The sequence below is a fragment of the Monodon monoceros genome, unplaced genomic scaffold, assembly GCF_005190385.1.
Source record: "Monodon monoceros isolate NGI ecotype Baffin Bay Population unplaced genomic scaffold, NGI_Narwhal_1 Super_Scaffold_21, whole genome shotgun sequence".
In the NCBI taxonomy this organism is placed as follows: domain Eukaryota; kingdom Metazoa; phylum Chordata; class Mammalia; order Artiodactyla; family Monodontidae; genus Monodon; species Monodon monoceros.
Genome location: NW_021703778.1, coordinates 108399325 through 108418343, shown reverse-complemented (window position 1 = coordinate 108418343; position 19019 = coordinate 108399325). Strand labels below are relative to the sequence as shown.

The 19019-nt window shown below is 40.7% G+C and overlaps 1 protein-coding gene, 2 non-coding genes and 1 pseudogene across 5 annotated transcripts in view; 1 reads left to right on the top strand and 3 right to left on the bottom strand.

Moving 5' to 3' along the window:
- The window catches only part of AKAP6 (A-kinase anchoring protein 6), a 598070-nt gene extending 583612 nt beyond the window's left edge, over positions 1-14458 (bottom strand). For all 3 annotated transcript variants that reach the window (XM_029238347.1, XM_029238344.1, XM_029238345.1), the window contains exon 1: positions 14217-14458. The gene's annotated coding sequence lies outside the window, so the exon portion shown is untranslated. The remainder of the gene's footprint in view (positions 1-14216) is intronic.
- LOC114903887 lies at positions 489-1187 on the bottom strand (annotated as a pseudogene).
- A 304-nt stretch (positions 14459-14762) lies between the features above and the next one.
- LOC114905449 lies at positions 14763-14869 on the top strand. Its single transcript, XR_003796273.1, has one exon. It is a non-coding gene; the product is annotated as a U6 spliceosomal RNA (small nuclear RNA).
- A 1033-nt stretch (positions 14870-15902) lies between these two features.
- LOC114905448 lies at positions 15903-16009 on the bottom strand. The gene has a single exon (XR_003796272.1). It is a non-coding gene; the product is annotated as a U6 spliceosomal RNA (small nuclear RNA).
- Between the last annotated feature and the right edge of the window lie 3010 nt (positions 16010-19019).

Below are 19019 nucleotides of genomic sequence, written 5' to 3'. Positions count from 1 at the left end.
AGCATTTTGTCAGACTAGCAGAGCTCAAGAATTCACATAACACAACTTTCTACAGTCACTAATATTCCATATACAACTTCTCAAAATGGTAGAAATGAACGTGTTCATTAACATGAACCAAAGATATGATTTTTCTGTAGTATATAAAAATAAGAAGCTAAGGTATATAAAATTTAAATTATGCTTAATAATTTAGTGTTCGATCTTACTTGCAAATGATCTAGGTATCCAATGATTTTCCATTAATTAACCCAATCTAATGCCAATCCAAGATTAAACTTACCTAGATCTTGGAAATTTATCTTTAAGCTGATATAATTACTAATTAAACAAAGTACATCAGAATAAAGATTTAATTTGGTCAAACACAAATTTATATTTTTCATAAGCAAAGCATTAAATGGAAGTAATGCTAGCTTACTTGACCTGTAAACATGTATAAGTTTAGAAAAAACATACCCAAGTATAAAAAAAAATGTATACTTGCATTATATGTAATACTGATAAATCAGAGAAGACATAGCTATTTTTATTAATCTATCCCTTCTTTTTTTGCAGCTTGCGCAAGAGACTTTAACTGGTTTAATGCGCAGAAGACTGGAAAATCTGTTTAGGAAGCAAGGCTGCTGGTGATAAAGACTCTACCCCTGGCTGATTCTGATTACAGGGAAATGATGCTGACTGGGAGATCCAAGAATCAGGTTTATGATGAGTTGCAGAATCTACATTTTGAAATAGTCTCCTGCCACATTCATTCTACCAGGATTAAAAGGTCCTACTGCAGTCTTGGTCTTCTTGAAAAACTGGAAGTGGAGAAATCCACATCATGGGTTCTAGTTTTAGTTTCAGGAGATCGCCATTCAATAAAATTGGAGGAATTTTTCTCTCGCCCTTGATTTGTTTCCATGTCCTCTTCATCACCAACGACAATTGTCTCACACGTCCCTTCTGAGAAGCCAGTTCTTCTGAGGAAGGAAGAATTGTGGAATCATTTCATTGCAGCTCCTAATTTTTTGATGATATAAATGTTATGGTTCTTTGATCAGCTACCACTAGTGCAGAAGGTTGGGAAGCTGTACAGGTTCGATAAAAACAACATCATCATCTTCCACTGATGACTTCTGAAATTTATTAGACCTAGAAAGTAAAGGATTAGGTGGACCACTAAATGAATTTCCTACATTCATGAGACTAGACACAGGTATTTAATGAATGAATATGTGAATGGTCCTCATTGAGTCAGCCCGTCTGAGAAACCGCTCATTTCCCTCCCTAATTAATCAGTGGCCTCTGCTTTCCCAGGACATCCCCTTAGAACACTCCACACAGGCAACCACAGGTTCGAGATGCTTGGCTGCTCTTATGGAAAGTTCCCTCCTCTATTCTGGACCCACACTCACAGTTATTTTTAACCCACAGATTGGGTTAAAAATAAACCCAAGCAATGATAACAGCTTCCTGCCTTAGCCCTCCTAGAAAGGGTATCACAGTTTAAAAAGAATGTTTTATAATTTGAGTAAAAATGCAGTGCTCTAGTGACTAGAAGAACATTCAGCCATCAAGGCTAGGAAGAGTTCATCTGAGTTAGGCCTTTTGGATCATCTCATACATCCTCTACTCATCATGCCCTTCCACACCTCTGAGCTTTTATGGTGTGACTTCCCTTGGCTTCTCATCAACCCTGCCCACCGGGTGAAATGTCACCTCAAAGGTATCTTCTCTAGCTCTACTGGTTAGCAACTCTCACCTGTTTCCATAGCAAGAGTTTACGACTGTGCTATGACCTACCATAGTGATATATGTTGTCCTCTCCTCCCCCATATGCATTAAGCCCAACAACATGGGCAGGAATTTCTGAATTCAAGAATCGACTGGGAGAATAAGGAGGCAGGAGAGAATCAGAGAGATGGCAGCAGAAGGACTCAGATGGCATTGCTGGCTTTGATGATGGATGGGGCCACAGGCCACAAAATGCAGGTGACCTCTAGAAGCTGAAAAGGTGAAGAAACAGATTCTTCTTCCCTAGAACTTCCAGAAAAGAATTCAGCCATGCCAACAGATTTAGCTCAGTGAGATCCATGTCAGACTTCTGATGACCTCCAGAATTGCAGAATAATAAATTTGTTGCTTTTATTTTTTTTACATCTTTATTGGAATATAATTGCTTTACAATGGTGTGTTAGTTTCTGCTTTATAACAAAGTGAATCAGTTGTACATATACATATGTTCCCCTATCTCTTCCCTCTTGCGTCTCTCTCCCTCCCACCCTCCCCATCCCACCCCTCTAGGTGGTCACAAAGCACGGAGCTGTACTCCCTGTGCTATGCGGCTGCTTCCCACTAGCTATCTACTTCACGTTTGGTAGTGTATATATGTCCATGCCACTCTCTCACTTTGTCACAGCTTACCCTTCCCCCTCCCCAAATCCTCAAGTCCATTCTCTAGTAGGTCTGTGTCTTTATTCCCATCCTACCCCTAAGTTCTTCATGACATTTTTTTTTCTTAGATTCAATATATATGTGTTAGCATATGGTATTTGTCTTTCTCTTTCTGACTTACTTCACTCTGTATGACAAACTCTAAGTCCATCCACCTCACTAAAAATAACTCAATTTCTTTTCTTTTTATGACTGAGTAATATTCCATTGTATATATGTGCCACATCTTCTTTATCCATTCATCCGACGATGGACACTTAGTTTGCTTCCATCTCCTGGCTATTGCAAATAGAGCTGCAATGAACATTTTGCTACATGACTCTTTTTGAATTATGGTTTTCTCAGGGTATATGCCCAGTAGTGGGATTGCTGGGTCATATGGTAGTTCTATTTGTAGTTTTTTAAGGAACCTCCATACTGTTCTCCATAGTGGCTGTATCAATTGACATTCCCACCAACAGTGCAAGAGTGTTCCCTTTTCTCCACACCCTCTCCAGCATTTATTGTTTCTAGATTTTTTGATGATGGCCATTCTGACCGTTGTGAGATGATATCTCATTGTAGTTTTGATTTGCATTTCTCTAATGATAAATGATGTTGAGCATTCTTTCATGTGTTTGTTGGCAATCTGTATATCTTCTTTGGAGAAATGTCTATTTAGGTCTTCTGCCCATTTTTGGATTGGGTTGTTTGTTTTTTTGATATTGAGCTGCATGAGCTGCTTATAAATTTTGGAGATTAATCCTTTGTCAGTTGCTTTATTTGCAAATATTTTCTCCCATTCTGAGGGTTGTCTTTTGGTCTTGTTTATGGTTTCCTTTGCTGTGCAAAAGCTTTTAAGTTTCATTAGGTCCCATTTGTTTATTTTTGTTTTTATTTCCATTTCTCTAGGAGGTGGGTCAAAAAGGATCTTGCTGTGATTTATGTCACACAGTGTTCTGCCTATGTTTTCCTCTAAGAGTTTGATAGTTTCTGGCCTTACATTTAGGTCTATAACCCATTTTCAGCTTATTTTTGTGGATGGTGTTAGGAAGTGTTCTAATCTCATACTTTTACATATACCTGTCCAGTTTTCCCAGCACCACTGATTGAAGAGGCTGTCCTTTCTCCACTGTACATTCCTGCCTCCTTTATCAAAGATAAGGTGACCATATGTGCGTGGGTTTATCTCTGGGCTTTCTATCCTGTTCCATTGATCTATCTTTCTGTTTTTGTGCCAGTACCATACTGTCTCTATTACTGTAGCTTTGTAGTATAGTATGAAGTCAGGGAGCCTGATTCCTCCAGCTCCATTTTTCGTTCTCAAGATTGCTTTGGCTATTTGGGGTCTTTTGTGTTTCCATACAAATTGTGAAATTTTTTGTTCTAGTTCTGTGAAAAATACCAGTGGTAGTTTGATAGGGATTGCATTGAATCTGTAGATTGCTTTGGGGAGTAGAGTCATTTTCACAATGTTGATTCTTCAATCCAATAACACGGTATATCTCTCCATCTATTTGTATCATCTTTAATTTCTTTCATCAGTGTCTTATAGTTTTCTGCATACAGGTCTTTTGTCTCCTTAGGTAGGTTTATTCTTAGGTATTTTATTCTTTTTGTTGCAATGGTAAATGGGAGTGTTTTCTTAATTTCACTTTCAGATTTTTCATCATTAGTGTATAGGAATGTCAGAGATTTCTGTGCATTAATTTTGTATCCTGCTACTTTACTAAATTCATTGATTAGCTCTAGTAGTTTTCTGGTAGCATCTTTAGGATTTTCTATGTATAGCATCATGTCATCTGCAAACAGTGACAGCTTTACTTCTTCTTTTCCAATTTGGATTCCTTTTAGTTCCTTTTCTTCTCTGATTGCAGTGGCTAAAACTTCCAAAACTATGTTGAACAAGAGTGGTGAGAGTGGGCAACCTTGTCTTGTTCCTGATCTTAGTGGAAATGCTTTCAGTTTTTCACCATTGAGGACAATGTTGGCTGTGGGTTTGTCATATATGGCCTTTATTATGTTGAGGAAAGTTCCCTCTATGCCTACTTTCTGGAGGGTTTTTATCATAAATGGGTGTTGAATTTGTTGAAAGCTTTCTCTGCATCTATTGAGATGATCATATGGTTTTTCTCCTTCAATTTGTTAATATGGTGTATCACGTTGTTTGATTTGCATATATTGAAGAATCCTTGCATTCCTGGAATAAACCCCACTTGATCATGGTGTATGATCCTTTTACTGTGCTGTTGGATTCTCTTTGCTAGTATTTTGTGGAGGATTTTTGCATCTATGTTCATCAGTGTTATTGGCCTGTAGCTTTCTTTCTTTGTGACATCCTTGTCTGGTTTTGGTATCAGGGTGATGGTGGCCTCGTAGAATGAGTTTGGGAGTGTTCCTCCCTCTGCTATATTTTGGAAGAGTTTGAGAAGGATAGGTGTTAGATCTTCTCTAAATGTTTGATAGAATTCTCCTGTGAAGCCATTTGGTACTGGGCTCTTGTTTGTTGGAAGATTTTTTATCACAGTTTCAATTTCAGTACTTGTGATTGGTCTGTTAATATTTTCTATTTCTTCCTCATTCAGTCTTGGCAGGTTCTGCATTTCTAAGAATTTGTCCATTTCTTCCAGGTTGTCCATTTTATTGGCATAGAGTTGCTTGTAGTAATCTCTCATGATCTTTTGTATTTCTGCAGTGTCAGTTGTTACTTCTCCTTTTTCCTTTCTAATTCTATTGATTTGAGTCTTCTCCCATTTTTTCTTGATGAAATAGTTTATCAATTTTGTTTATCTTCTCAAAGAACCAGGCTTTAGTTTTATTGATCTTTGCTATCATTTCCTTCATTTCTTTTTCATTTATTTCTGATCTGATCTTTATGATTTCTTTCCTTCTGCTAACTTTGGGGTTTTTTTATTCTTCTTTCTCTAATTGCTTTAGGTGCAAGTTTAGGTTGTTTATTCGAGATGTTTCCTGCTTCTTAAGGTAGGATTGTATTACTATAAACTTCCTTCTTAGAACTGCTTTTGCTGCAACCCATAGGTTTTGGGTTGTCGTGTCTCCATTGTCATTTGTTTCTAGGTATTTTTTGATTTCCTCTTTGAATTCTTCAGTGATCACTTCATTATTAAGTAGTGTATTGTTTAGACTCCACGTGTTTGTATTTTTTACAGATCTTTTCCTGTAATTGATATCTGGTCTGACAGCGTTGTGGTCGGGAAAGATACTTGATACAATTTCAATTTTCTTAAATTTACCAAGGCTTGATTTGTGACCCAAGATATGATCTATCCTGGAGAATGTTCCATGAGCACTTGAGAAAAATGTGTATTCTATGTTTTTGGATGGAATGTCCTATAAATATCAATGAAGTCCATCTTGTTTAATGTGTCATTTAAAGCTTGTGTTTCCTTATTTATTTTCATTTTGGATGATCTGTCCATTGGTGAAAGTGGGGTGTTAATGTTCCCTACTGTGAATGTGTTACTGTTGATTTCCCCTTTTATGGCTGTTAGTATTTGCCTTATGTATTGAGGTGCTCCTATGTTGGGTGCATAAATATTTACAATTGTTATATCTTTTTCTTCGACTGATCCCTTGATCATTATGTACTGTCCTTCTTTGTCTCTTGTAATAGTCTTTTTTAAAGTCTATTTTGTCTGATATGAGAATTGCTACTCCAGCTTTCTTTTGATTTCCATTTGAATGGAATATCTTTTCTCATCCCCTCACTTTCAGTCTGTATGTTTCTCTAGGTCTGACGTGGGTCTCTTGTATACAGCATATATATGGGTCCTGTTTTTGTATCCATTCAGCCAGTCTGTGTCTTTTGGTGGGAGCATTTAATCCATTTACATTTAAGGTAATTATCGATATGTATGTTCCTATTCCCATTTTCTTAATTGTTTTGGGTTTGTTATTGTAGGTCTTTTCCTTCTCTTGTGTTTCTTGCCTAGAGAAGTTCCTTTAGCATTTGTTGTAAAGCTGGTTTGGTGGTGCTGAACTCTCTCAGCTTTTGCTTGTCTGTAGAGGTTTTAATTTCTCCATCAAATCTGAATGAGAGGGCTTCCCTGGTGGCAGAGTGGTTGAGAGTCTGCCTGCCGATACGGCGGACACAGGTTCGTGCCCCGGTCTAGGAAGATCCCACATGCTGTGGAGCAGCTGGGCCCGTGAGTCATGGCCGCTGAGCCTGCGCGTCCGGAGCCTGTGCTCCGCAATGGGAGAGGCCACAACACTGAGAGGCCCACATACCGGAAAAAAAAAAAAAAATCTGAATGAAATCCCTGCTGGATAGAGTAATCTTGGTTGTAGGTTTTTCTCCTTCATCACTTTAAATATGTCCTGCCACTCCCTTCTGGCTTGCAGAGTTTCTGCTGAAAGATCAGCTGTTAACCTTATGGGGATTCCCTTGTGTCTTATTTGTTGTTTTTCCCTTGCTGCTTTTAATATGTTTTCTTTGTATTTAATTTTTGACAGTTTGATTAATATGTGTCTTGGCGTGTTTCTCCTTGGATTTATCCTGTATGGGACTCTCTGTGCTTCCTGGACTTGGTTAACTATTTCCTTTCCCATATTAGGGAAGTTTTCAACTATAATCTCTTCAAATATTTTCTCAGTCCCTTTCTTTTTTTCTTCTTCTTCTGGGACCCCTATAATTCGAATGTTGGTGTGTTTAATGTTGTTCCAGCGGTCTCTGAGACTTCCTCAGTTCTTTTCATTCTTTTTTCTTTATTCTGCCCTGCAGTAGTTATTTCCACTATTTTATCTTCCAGGTCACTTGTCCGTCGTTCTGCCTCAGTTATTCTGCTATTGATCCCTTCTAGAGTATTTTTAATTTCATTTATTGTGCTGTTCATCGTTGCTTGTTTCCTCTTTAGTTCTTCTAGGTCCTTGTTAAATGTTTCTTGCATTTTCCCTATTCTATTTCCAAGATTTTGGATCATCTTTACTATCACTATTCTGAATTCTTTTTCAAGTAGACTGCCTATTTCCTCTTCATTTTTTAGGTCTGGTGGGGTTTTTTCTTGCTCCTTCATCTGCTGTGTGTTTTTCTGTCTTCTCATTTTGCTTGTCTTACTGTGTTTGGAGTCTCCTTTTTGCAGGCTTCAGGTTCGTATTTCCCGTTGTTTTTGGTGTCTGTCCCCAATGGCTAAAGTTGGTTCAGTGGGTTGTGTAGGCTTCCTGGTGGAGGGTACTTGTGCCTGTGTTATGGTGGATGAGGCTGGATCTTGTCTTTCTGGTCGGCAGGTCCACATCTGCTGGTGTGTTTTGGGGTGTCTGTGGTCTTATTATGATTTTAGGCAGCCTCTCCGCCAATGGGTGGGGTTGTGTTCCTGTCTTGCTAGTTGTTTGGCATAGGGTGTCCAGCACTGTAGCTTGCTGGTCGTTTAGTGAAGCTGGGTGTTGGTGTTGAGATGGAGATCTCTGGGAGATTTTCGCCATTTGATATTACGTGGAGCTGGGAGGTCTCTTGTGGACCAGTGTCCTGAAGTTGGCTCTCCCACCTCAGAGGCACAGCATGGACTCCTGGCTGCAGCACCAAGAGTTTTCATCCACACGGCTCAGAATATAAAGGAGAAAAAGTAGAAAGAAAGAAAGAAAGAAGATAAAAGAAAATAAAATAAAGTAAGATAAAATAAAATAAAGTTATTAAAATGAAAAATAAAAAATTAAGAAAAAAAATTTTAAGTAAAAAAAAAAAAAAACTGGACAGACAGAACCCTAGGAGAAATGGTGAAAGCAAAGCTATACAAACAAAATCTCACACAGAAGCATACACATACACACTCAAAGAAAGAGGAAAAGGGGACAAAATAATAAATCTTGCTCTCAAAGTCCACCTCCTCAATTTGGGATGATTCGTTGTCTATTCAGGTATTGCACCGATGCAGGGTATATCAAGTTGATTGTGGGGATTTAATCCACTGCTCCTGAGGCTGCTGGGAGAGATTTCCCTTTCTCTTCTTAGTTTGCACAGCTCCCGGGGTTCAGCTTTCTATTTGGACCCGCTCCTGTATGTAGGTCGCCGGAGGGCGTCTGTTCTTCTCTCAGACAGGACAGGGTTAAAGGAGCTGCTGATTTAGGGGCTCTGGTTCACTCAGGCCGGGGGGAGGGAGGGGCATGGCGTGCAGGGCAAGCCTGTGGAGGAAGAGGCCAGCGGGATGTTGCACCAGCGTGAGGTGCGCCGTGTGGTCTCCCGGGGAAGTTGTCCCTGGATCCCGGGACCCTGGCAGTGGTGGGCTGCACAGGCTCCCAGGAGGGGAGGTGTGGATAGTGACCTGTGCTTGCACACAGGCTTCTTGGTGGCAGCAGCAGCAGCCTTAGCGTCTCATGCCCGTCTGTGGGGTACGCACTGTTAGCCATGGCTTGCGCCCATCTCTGGAGCTCCTTTAACCAGAACTCTTAATCCAAATTTGTTGTTTTAAACCAAAAAGAAAAAAAAAAATGTACTGTTTTACTCTTCAGTTTATGTTGCTTATCTTGATTCTGACAAATCCTATTTTTTCAGCGGTTACTGGCAACATCCCCATGAAAGCATGAGGGCTTTTCAGGGAAGAATTATGGTCTGAGCCAGTGCTAAAAGCTGTGATTTCAGGTGGCTAGGGTCTCAGCACCACTCACCAGTCTTTTTACCCACATTGTTCCTCTTTTCCCAAGTGCCCTATTGGATATCTTATTTAAATCAAACTTTCCCAAATTTTTGAGTACCACCTTTGGGATTTTTGCCATATCAAAGTAGCCCCTGAGGTAATAGTAACTGAATCCCTTTCTTCAAATTAACTTAATTTTTTTTTTTTTTTTGCGGTACGTGGGCCTCTCACTGTTGTGGCCTCTCCCGTTGCAGAGCACAGGCTCCAGACGTGCAGGCTCAGCAGCCATGGCTCACGGGCCCAGCCACTCCGCGGCCTGTGGGATCTTCCCGGACCAGGGTACGAACCCATGTCCCCTGCATCGGCAGGCGGACTCTCAACCACTTCGCCACCAGGGAAGCCCTAACTTAATTTTTAAACAGTACTTTTGCTTTATAAGTAATATCCATAAAATATTAGGTTTGATGTGCTAATTGTTTATTTCCAATACACATTTAAAAACAAAACTATTAAAATGAAAAAACACCCTCTGCATTAAAATAAACTCATAACTATTAAACTTTTAAAAAACAACTCTGCCTACGTACCCACGAAAATCGCCTCAAAGTACATCAGTGACTTAGCTCCTCCACTTTGTGAAATACTTTCTTAAGCCTTTGCTACCCTCCCCAGGCCTTCTACCCAAACCTAGCCCTTCATCCTCAGCAGGCCCCCTCACCTCCTAGATTCTTAAAAAGAGAATCCATCAGACTTGAAATCCATCAAGCATCTCCCTGTATATTCCCACTCCATACACACCCCTGAAAGCACACCTGCATCTGCTCTCATCCTTGTTTCTTCCTGCTCTGCTCTCAGAAGAGGAGCCTGACCTTCATTCTGTTAAAGAAATGTCTGAAGCCCATCCTGATGCACTGCCTCAAGGATCTTACCATTAAAAAAGTCTAGTTTGCCAAGGATTTACCTAAATTATGTGAACTTGAATTCTTTAAATGATTCTGAGCTGATTTGTTTTAAAATAGTTTTTAAATCTGGCACATTTTAAATCTCAGAAATTCAACTTCCTTATTTTTTGAGAATTACAGGAATATTATATTTAAATAAGCACTTATTTATCTCATAAGTCAATCAGAACAGGACTTCTTTAATTTAGGAAATTTTATAATCTAATAATACCATCTGGATTCAGGAAAGCGTTACACATCCATACAATGAGACGTAAAGACCTTTTGGAATTACAGACATATAGACATACAGACACAGAGTTTATGATTTCAATTTTAAAATTTCAGTCATGAGTCAATAGTAAACACAGAAGCACAAAAAATTTACTGGTTCAGATATCAAAGAGCTGTTCTCCTTCTTGGTGGAATACAACATTCTTAACTTATTTGAGCCCAAATAAATGAATAAGCAAACAAACAAGACTAACAAACTAGTTTCTCTGTTGTCTCTCAGCCAACAGAGAAAAGATCTCTACAAATCATTAATCCGTTCACAGGTTCTGGTCGGAACATAACACCAAATTCCTAATCGTTGCTACCAAGAGTGGGCAATGACATTGCTGTAAGCACAACAAAGACAAACCACAAAATTAATAGAGAACAATATTAAAACTAGAAAAACAGAGCAAAGTGAAGTTGTTATTTTGAGAGCCAAAAAAAAGATGTGTCTGGGCATTAAGCAACCCATGAGCTGCATTCCTCTGGTCAGAACTATACCTAGTTTTGTTAGGTGAATCCATTGGGCAACTCAGTAGAAGACCTCCAAACTGTTAAAAGACATTTGGAAAAAAAAAAGGTAAAAATCATGCCTCTCATACAGATATAAAATGAAAATGTGTTAAAGATTGTATTGAATGTATTAATCAATGAAGAAACAAGGTAGACATTGTAACCAGCTCAAAGGAGAAATCAAAAACCACAAACTTATACAGAGTAAAGGAATGTTGAAATGAATCTGCAAATGGAAGCAAAACAAGCTTCTTCCACAGTGATAGAGAGAAGTCAACTGAACCTCTACTGGTAAGGATAGATTTTGCATGTCTATAAACAAGAATTATTTTGTATTGCTATCAGTTATTTACAATTTACAGAGTTTTAAGATAGTTTCCATAGGTTTGGAATCAGATAACCCTAATCAGATAACCCTGGGGGATTGTCTAGATTCTAGATAATGCAGTTGTCCACCTGGGCACAAATTTTTCCCATACAAGAGACACCTCTCCCATGAAAACAGAAGAAACAGGGATGTATGTGAATATAAGTAAATCTGTAATAAGGACAAGAAATTAAGGAAGCTCATCTCTGATAAGTCTCTTGTGCATGCTTTCCCCTCTTCCCCCTTCCCACTCCCCCCATAAAACAAAACATGAGATTTATCTGCTACTACAAATTAAAGGAGCTGGTTGCTATGAAAGGGTTCCATGCACAAAAATACCTCACACCAGCCTTACCACAGTGACTTTCTCATTTCAGTAAAAGTAGCCTTTAAGCCACAGATAGGTCATCTGGGAGATATGCTGTATCATCCTTTGCCTTGGCAGTGGCCAATCCTCTGGGAATCTTTCTCTAGGCAAGTTTGGGAAACCCTGCTCTATCACCTTTTAGTTTATGGAGTTAGCCAGAAGAGCCCTGAAAAGATGAAACCCAGGACTAGTAAGTTATGAAAGGTCCTTGGAGTTCTTTCTAGGTGGGACATTTAGGAGGTGTCCTGGGGAGTCAATGGGTGCAACATGAGGGAAGGGGGAATGGCCATAAAAGGGAAGGAATAGCAAAGGAAGGGGGCTAGTGGGGAACTCCAATGAGCTTCTTCAGTAGAGAGACTCAGAGAAATGGAGAACAATTAAATCAGAACCTTCAGGGGAGGGCTCTGGCACTGATATTTTAAAAAGCTCTCATGGTGATTACAAACTGCAGCCCAGGGTGCTAACCTCTGTTCCCCAGCTGAAGTTCACCAATTTCACACCAGGTAAAGCTGGTCACTGATACTGTGGTTCTAAGTGACTCATCTGTTCCCTGTTCAAGAGGATGTGAGCATTTTGGTTGAGCTTCCTCTTCTTTTTAATTAGAGCAAAATTCCTAAAGAGGAAATGACTTGTGGGTTTTGCCTGTTTCAACTGAGTCACATCACTGAATGTTCCCTTTCGGTGAATAAAAAGAAAAAGAATAAGGTAGATTTTCCACTTATCAGTGTGTGCTATCCTGTTATTGCAGTAAAATGAGCAGGACTGAGAAATGTGGCTGTAAAATGACAGGCTTGAAGTCTTTATTCTTTTCTAAGCTATTGCAAAGAGTATGACCTAGTAATACTGCAAAGTAGAAAGAGAAGTGAATTTGGCCTCAGAAGATGGTAGGACCAGTGCCAGTACTGCCCAGGGAAATCACCACACACTTACCTCAGCCTCAGTTTCCTTCTCTCAGAAATGAGATTTTCCATCTCTTTGGATCTATAATGCCACTGACTGTAAGAGGCACCACAGTTTTACATACCACTAAGAAAACATAGATCATTGTTTTATTCCACTGCTAATGTAAATAGTTAGAATTATTATGATGACAGCATTTATTGGTAACAGAGTCCAAATGTTCCAGTATATAAAAATAAAACGCTTTTTTTTGTTAAAAAATCGGATAAGTTGAGAAAAATCCTTTAAATCAACCTTTTCTAAAGTCTGTTTATTAAAAAATGCCTAGTGAGACTCCTCATGTGAGATCTTAAGATACAAAAGACTATCTAACTAAAAAGCCACCTTCCTCAGAACGTTCCTATATGACTTCCAAAAGATGTGTTTAAAGATCACTATCTCCCCGTAAAAAAGCAATTGGAGACTTACACATACTTAACCGGTGATAAGAACAAGAATTGTTTTCTTCAAAATCTAAATATGGGATCTTAAATATTTTGTAGTTTGGCAGAAGCCAATAAGGTTTCAATGCTGCAAATGTGTAGTGTGAAAACATGAGGGTGATTACAAAGGCATAAGGTGAACTGGGTAAATATGCTCAGTTAGTGAGGTATTCGATGTAGCTGGGAGGAGGGACAGGATAGAGAAAGAAGAAACAGGAGGAGAAGAGTAGGAGAACACAAGAGTTTTGGGGGGAAAAAGAAGACAACTGTGTAACAGAAAGGAGAGAACAGAGTAAGGAAACCTAAGATGTTAATTTGAACACCTCCAGCAACTGTCCTCCTAGGTGAGGCCTTCAATAAATGTATAGCCTGACAGAAAACATTCAGAAAATATCCAGAAAAGAAACAGCCTGCCTTCAAATAGTGATACGGGTGGGTGGGGCTATTTTTCTTATCCAATTGATTCTACACAAGAAAAGTGTAGCTAAAGAAAAGCAGACTGTGTGAGGGAGGTGGTGTCTGGAGACCCGTTGCTGGCTCCATAAGAGCCTCTTAGCAGTGAGGAGACAGAAACTGGGCTCCAATCCAGCCTAAGCAAGAAAGGCAATTTGTTAGCTCATGTAAGCAAATCACGGAAAGGACTGAACGACCAATGACACTCTTCCTTCATTTCTTTTCCTGGTCTTTTTCTCTCAATTTCTTCCTTGGGGTACAGAAGTTGGACATCAAGGGCCTTGGGTTTACATCCTTATAGCTCATGAGCCAAGGGTTAAAAACAAACCAACAAACGGACCGCCAGACCCTCTACCTGGGCAACGTTCATCAGCGTATTCTAAAATCATTAAGTGAAAGATGTATGAGAAACTTGATAATGGAGGGATCAGGCTACTGACCTCACCTGAACCCACTGGTGCAGCCGGACATTACCTGCCTTATGTTGAGATGCAATAGGAAGGATACGCCCTACCAATGGGCCTCTAAAGCTTAAGAAATAAATTAAACCAGGACCTAATTATGGCTTTAGATCTAACTACAAACTTTCAAGAAACATGGAGGATAGAGAAACAAGTTAAGCGACATCATCAGTAATACATAAGCCAAATGAAAGAAATGTGACGTTTCATGGTGCAAGTATCCGGTTTCCCCAACAAATCAAGAGCGTGAAGAGAAATGGCGGTGGGGGGAGGGCGGGAGTGGAGAGGGGGCTTTAGGAGATTAATAGAGACCTAAGAGGCATAGCAACCAAACACCATGTGGGAGCACTGCACCTCGTTTGGATCCTTACGACAAACCACCAATAAAAGGCATCTTTAAAACAAGGAAATTGGAACGTAGAGTGAATATTAGGTGACATTAAGGAATTACCTTAACTCTTCGAGGTATGATAATGGCTGGGTGTTTACTTTTTTTTTTTTTTTCCAAGTACTCATCAAAGGAAGTTTAAGTGGGAAACGACGTACTCTGAAGTGCTGCACCAACCCGGGCGGCTCACTCTGCACCACGGCAGCCTCACGCACGGCGAGGGTCCCGCTCGTTCGCCGCGTCCTCGAGGGCGCCGCGCGCAGGGCACGCCGCCGCGCGCAGGGAAGTCCGCCGCGCTCGCCACTCCCGGCATGCTCTGCGGGCCGAGCGCCCCGGCGAGAGGACCCAACGCCCCGGACCTGGGACCCGCGACGGAGCCACTTACCCAAGGTGCCCCGGGCCCTCATTTGCATGTCGCTCCGAAAGATGAACCCGACAGATCGTCGCAGTCTAGCGACTACAGCACCAAATGTGCGAGCCTCATGAGTGGGGCTAGATATCAAATTTCCTAAACGTTCGGCGATCTCCAGGAAGACTCAGTTCAGTCACCGTAAGCGTAAGAGTCGAGAGTCACCGTGCTTTATATATGCTGTGGGTAGGAACAATATCGTGCTCGCTTCGGCAGCACATATACTAAAATTGGAACGATACAGAGAAGATTAGCATGGCCCCTGCGCAAGGATGACACGCAAATTCGTGAAGCGTTCCATATTTTGTGCCCTTTCCCACCGTCCCAACCCCTGTGCTGATTAACACAAAAAACAGTGGAGTTTTGAGAGGCAGCTCTGGAAGACCGCTCTGAGGCCTCCTGCATGGCTCTACCAGCGGATACTTCTTCCTCCCAGGGTCGATTCTATCTCGATGGCCTCCCGGCATGCCCATGGCCCGACCTGTCTCATTTCTATTATTAAACTGCCTAGATAATCTTGCTGTCTGCAGTCGAATGCTTGTTACTATTGGTTAAAATCTGCTTTTGGTTTGGGCAATTAACTTTTCTCTTAAATTTCCCATCACAGAATCTACCCGATTGAGGTAAAGCGGCATTTTGAGTGATAAAATGATCAGATAAAAATGACTTCTTAGGAAAGCAGATCAGAATGGGCTTGCTGCTTCTAGCCAGTTTTCAACTGGTGCTGGAGCTCTAGGATCCACAGGCACCGGCCAACATTGATCTCATCCGGTATAACCACTCCTTGGTAACAGTCCCTGCTTTTGTGTAGCTCAGTCTGAGAGCGTACGAACTCCGGTCTAAAACGACAAACGAATGTCACAAAGTAGGCCCAAGATTTGTGCACTGCTGTTGCTTACTTCCTTTAGCAAGGATTCATTAACTTCGCAATAATTCAGTGATTTAATAATTTAGAAATGATTTGGTATGGACTCATCGAGCGACTCATGTGTCAGTCTATAGTGAATAAGAGCTGGGCCTCTGGAGTTTGTGTTGTTAAGGGAGACAGACCATAAGTAAGGCGATTTCAGAACTTTCAAGTTCTATGAAGGAAATGCAAGTTGACATTTTCTCATTTCCAAGATACGTAGAAACGACATATTTGCACGTAAATTCCCAGGTGTACAACTCGGCGTCATTCACATTTCATACATTGCCTTACACGAATATTTTTATAGTGAAAAATCACTACAGTGAAAATCACTTAATTTCAGCATTAAGTGCCAGACGTTGTGCTTCTGGCCCATAGCTTTTCCTTTAGGAGCTGATGAACAAAGGGTGTCCAGATGGTGGGGAAGGCACAAAATATGGAACGCTTCACGAATTTGCGTGTCATCCTTGCGCAGGGGCCATGCTAATCTTCTCTGTATCGTTCCAATTTTAGTATATGTGCTGCCGAAGCGAGCACGGTATACTCTTCGCCTACAGCCTATATAAGGCACGGGAGTTTCTTGCTTCTTCCGCTTACGGTGACTGAATTGCGCGTCTTCCCAGCCACCGCCGAACGTTTAGGGAAATCTGATGTCTCGCAACCACTGAGCAGGCTCGGACATTTGGTGCTATGACTGCTAAACCGCGAGGCCTGTTGGGTTCACCTTTCGGAGGGACATGCAAATGAGCGCCCGGGGCACCTTGGGTAAGAAGCCCCGTCGCGGGCCCCAGGTCCCGGGCTGTGGGCCCTCCCGCGGGGGCGCTCGGCTCGCGGAGCATGCCGGGAGTGGCGAGCGCGGCGCAATCGAAGACCCGGCCAGCGAGCTGGACACGCGCTCTCTGAGGCGGCCGCGATGCGGAGTGGGCCACCAGGCTGGCGCGATTGAGGCGGCCCTGGCGGCCTGCCTGGAACAAGCGGCGCCTCTCCCAAGTCTCTCTAAGGTTTGAGAATCGGTTGGCTTGCTGGGCCACCAACCAGGACGCTGGGTCACTAGGGTTCTGGATCGAGCTCCGGTCCTCCCAGCAAAATATGGAACGTGTCACCGATATTTCACCCATGACATAGGAGCCTTGTGCCAGTTCCAGAGGCTTTGTTGAAATGGCGAAACCCACCGTCCAGCTCTCCGGGAGATTCCTCCCAACGACTGACCACTCAGATATGACGGTCAGCACCACACTCTAGGACGCCCTGGGCTCTTCGAGTATTAGCACAAGTGTCTCGACCTGAGTCCATTCTGCGCAGGCGTCATTGGGATGGGGGGGTGCAGCCAGCATGGGTGACCACGCCCTTCACAGGTGTCATCCCTTAGGCCGCCTTCTAGCCTGGCCTCCAACCCACTGGAACACGCTGAAGCGCACCTGTTCGGCCTGAGAGATGGATTCGAAGAATTAAACTGTTAGAGCTGAACTGGAGAATCATTCTTGTACTTAAGTATACTTCCCCACACCCTAACCCTAGCCCTATTATGCTACAAACATGCAGGACAGATCTACCTGCAAGAAATACTGGAATGTTAGTGTTAAAACATTCTGATATTAACTGCTGCTCAAGTTACAGCCTTACACGTAGTGAACTGAGGGCCAAAGGTGAAAGCCTTCATATATTGAAGTGAAGGGCACAGGTTTGCCTGCGTTGTGTTAAAATGGCACCCTCAACAAGGAATATGGCATATTTATAGAATAAGTGAAGTTTTGTTTCTTTTTTCTCCTTCCTATGGTCGTCCTATCCTTTCCACAACATAATAGTTTGAAGTAAAAACCTGTGAAAGATAAGTAATTTTGAGAAGTTTTAAAATTGGTATCCAGTTTTATGATGTACAAAAAGAAAGTAGTGTGAAACCATGTAAGAGTTTCTGGTATTGCTGAAACAAAAATAGAGAAAGGAACAGAAAGCCTATAGGGATTATTTATTGCTCAACCTTTCTTTCTCAGTGTTTATAGTTATAATTCTTTACTTTCACAGCTTTTGAAAAGTAATAAAATATACTGTTCTTCCCCCCCCCCCCAAATTAGGCAAAAAATGACAGCCGGTTGAGTTAAGTTTCCCAATTACAAATAAAATATGCTTTGATGTATTTCTTCTAATAGCCTGTCTTTCCAATAAGCATTTCTGACTTCAAAGCTATTAAGAAATAGTAAATTGATGTTCAATTTTATGATTTGAAGAAATATATCAAAACCCCTTCATGTTCTTACTCTCTTTAGAAACCTTACAACCAGTTTGTTAAAGGATACATGATTAGAGGAATCTATAGTTGGAAGGATGGTCAGAGTTCCTGGGACATGAGCTTGATGTCTCTAACAAGTTGTAAGCTCCTTCAGTCAGCTACACTTCTGGATGACCATGTTTAAGCCAGGAAAAGGAAAAATGTTTATATTCTGAAAAGAGGAAAAATGTTTACCACAGACAGAAAAAAAGACTTGAAAGTTGACTAAAGATCAAATCCTTTGGAGGAAAAATCTTTATAATGGCTTTAAATTATCAGATGTGTACAGAAATAGCAAAAACGCATGTTTTTAGAGTCATGGCACTTTTGAACAATGAGCTGTTAAAGAACTAGAGCAGAATTTCTCACAGGTGATATATGCATGACCCCCTTTAAAAAAATAAATTATCTCTAGGCTCCCAGTATTCCCAAATTACTTCTATTATATTGTTATTTAAATATGTGTAAACATAAAACTGGGTATAAACTCATGCTTATAGCTGTTACATACTCTAAAACCAAAGCAGATTTACAAATTAAACACACAACTGCAAATCAATACAATTCAAATTTATTGCAGTGATAATGATAATGTGTTTGGCTGAAACTGAATAACCACTGTTGGATTTGATAGTGGAAAGATGTAGCCTCAGGTTCAGTTCTATACTTAATTTGTTTCTGTGTTTTGACTAATGCAGAGAATGCCAGTTCCCATAAGTATGTTCTGAAAAAACTGAACCTTTGTTTACTACCAAATTATATAGATACTGGAACATACTTTTTTGATATTGTAGCATTTTTGAAATCAGGATACAGCACACAATAGATGGGAGCTGAGACTCTACGAAATAAGGTAGTTTTGGAAAATTAGGCCTCCTAATTAACATTCTGCAGTGAGCAATACTTGCTTGATGACTCTGTAAAGCTGTATTACTTATTTCAACATGGAGTTGGCATAACAGTATAATTGAAATCAGCACTAAATGCATAATCAAATTTTGCTGAAATTTAGAACAAGATTATGTGAAGTTAGTTTTAAACTCCTAGAAATACTTTTTAAACTTTTTTTTTTCAATTTCAGTCCTGAGCTCATAGACTGTTGAAGGCAAAGAAGGAACTAGGTTTCTCACAGTGTTTTGTTTATATCTGCTTGGGACTCCATTTGGACAATATTTCAACAATTGTTGGCAAGAGAGAAAAGGATTAACAGAGAGGCTGTATAATCAAAATTACCCTCTCACCCCCAAAACAAGGCAGACAGGTTCCTACAGAGAAACAAGT